The sequence below is a fragment of the Phytophthora infestans genome, genomic scaffold (genome assembly GCF_000142945.1).
Source record: "Phytophthora infestans T30-4 supercont1.216 genomic scaffold, whole genome shotgun sequence".
Taxonomy (NCBI): Eukaryota; Oomycota; class Peronosporomycetes; order Peronosporales; family Peronosporaceae; genus Phytophthora; species Phytophthora infestans.
Window position 1 is genome coordinate 146,347 of NW_003303543.1, and position 2,584 is coordinate 148,930.

Below are 2,584 nucleotides of genomic sequence, written 5' to 3' on the forward strand. Positions count from 1 at the left end.
GGAGTTTCGGTACAATGATGGCACTGGCAATCCTGCTGCGATGGTCGACAGTGAGGGGTTTTTGGCTTGGCAGCCGCAATCTTGCTGTAAGTTGTTGGAGAGCTACCGTCCACGACCTCTGTGGATTCCGTTTACTTCCAACTTGAATCCCAAGGAACCTGCAGGTTGCATCGGTCGGTTGGTAGTGCAGTTTAGGCGGTAGTGTCATTAATGGAGTCGCTCCCTCCGGATTTAGTGCTACAACCAGTGTCTTGTCGGTCTTAATTTGCAGCCCCGACGCCTTGCCAAAGGAGGATACCACGTGGAGTAGCGCAGGGATGTCCTTCGGGTTGGCGACAAAGGCCGCAGTGTCGTCTGCGTAGCCCGCAACCCGCAGCTCAAATCGACCAGTATCTGAATAAACTATGACCCCTTTGCATCCCATAAAACCGTCCAATCTTCTGTACAGAGGGTCCAAAGCCAGGATGAACAGCATCGGTGCCAAGGGGCAGCCCTGCCGAATTCCGCTCGTAACCCGTACATATCGTGAGGTGGACCCATTCACCAGGAAACGCGCCCGTGTACCTTCAAGTGTACTGTCAATTGCTCGGACAAATTTTTCTGGGTATCCTTTCCGTCTAAGAATGGACAGCATGTATGCTCGATCAAGTGAGTCGTAGGCCTTCTTGAAGTCCAGCAGTAGTGCAGAAGCCTCTCTCTGAGAGAGATCAGTGAGTACCATACTTTGTGCTGCCTCGTACAGGTCTATCGTATCGTGGATTTATCTACCAGGAACGAAGCCATTTTGGTTGGGGTGTATGTGATCTGGCAGCGTCATGCTGACTCTACTTGCCAGTATCTTCATCAGGAGCTTATAGTCCGTGTTAAGCAGGGCAATTGGGCGGAAGTTGAGTGCATTTCGCGAGGATCCCCCTTTTTTTAGGCAGAAGGTATCCGCGTCCAGAAATGAAGGCGGGAAGACTCCTGCGTCGTACCAGAGATCATAAGATTTTGCCAGAATCGGAATGATTAGGTTTTCGTAGTCTCGATATCATCCATTGCCCAGACTATCCGGACCCGGCGCTTTGCCTCGTTCACATTTCTGGATGGCAGCCCTTACGTCGTCCTCAGTAATTTCTGCAGCGATAGCGGTCTGAGCTGGTGTGGATTGGTCCGCTTGGGGAATCCAATTGCCGACTTCCTCTACATTGGGCCAGTCCGCAGCATCTTGCTGTAGAATTGGTGTCCACGCGTCCGCCATGGTGTCAGCATTGTCGTGAACTCCTACGCCTGGGATCGGGTCCAGCTTATGAACAGTATTGTCGCTAAATTTAGACGATACCCGTCTAAACAACGGTGTCCATCGTTTGCGCCAAAGGCAATGCAAGGTCTGCTCCTACTACAAACCGACAGCCAAGAAGAGGGGTGGAACGTCTACATTCTATTGCGCGAAGTGCTCCGAAGGCAAGAAGGGGCAGGTGACACTCTGCAACAAGGTGCGGGGACACCAAGCAAACGAGGGCATGACCTGTGCCCAGATTTGGCACATCCTGTGGCAGAATGGCCTGTTCGCTCCAAAAGCAAGTCATATTCGCGATCGTAGCCTAGCTTAGCCGTAGGGAAATACATATAGCTGCATTACAACACATGGTAGCACAAATAAGTCACTCATCTTGCTAAGAACACATTCTACGTAGTTGCCAATGCCCCTGTTAGTCTCTCTTGGGGCGCTCTGTCGTGTCCGTCCTGCCAGCCATCGCTATCTTTGTGCTGTGTTGATGCGGTGGTCAATGAGTGGCCTCTCCTGCTGGTCTCTAAATGTCGGAGTTGCATAAATAGACTGGCAAACAGTTGATTGGGGGATTTTTTCCCACAGATTATACCAAGCCCCTATACCAGAATAATCACCGAGGAGCTTAGCAACAATCTCGTCAAAAAAGGTGCGTTTATCTTCTTCGCTAAAATATGTCTTACTTTAATCAAGTAAAAATCTTATACCCTCCGGGAGGGTATAAGGGTTTTGTTTAGCCTATCCCTGTCACCCCTCCGCATCCAAGGGGTTAAAAACTGAAAAGATGCTGTGGCTTCAGTTTTAAATTTACGGGAAACCAACATCAGAACGGCCTTTCACACAATGAACGCTACGAGTGACAAGGCCTCTCAGCTTGCCGCGGAGCGAGCACGCAAAGAAAAGCTAGAAGGAATCAGGAAACTACCCCTAAAAGACCTTGAAACCGCAGTGCAGAGAGAGCTCTACGCCAAGGACAAGACTCCACTATTTGTGATGCGGGAGAGTGCCAACTCCAAAGCAAAATGCTGGGAGAAATTTCGATTCGTGTACGAGAAGGCTACTGGAATTGCGTTTACGGCGCACGAGACTGGGTTTGTTGTGTGTCTGGGATGTCATGCGATCTACGCGTTCCATCGTAAGAACGGAACGTCAACACTAAATAGCCACAGTTCAATATGTACGACTAAAAACCCTGATTCTGATTCTGGTTCGATTGTTAAATTTGCAAGCAAGCAAGATGTCAGTAGCGCTGGTAAAAAAAATGGTGGTGAAAGCAGCAGTCAAAATGTGCTGTATTGATTTACGTCCGTTCAG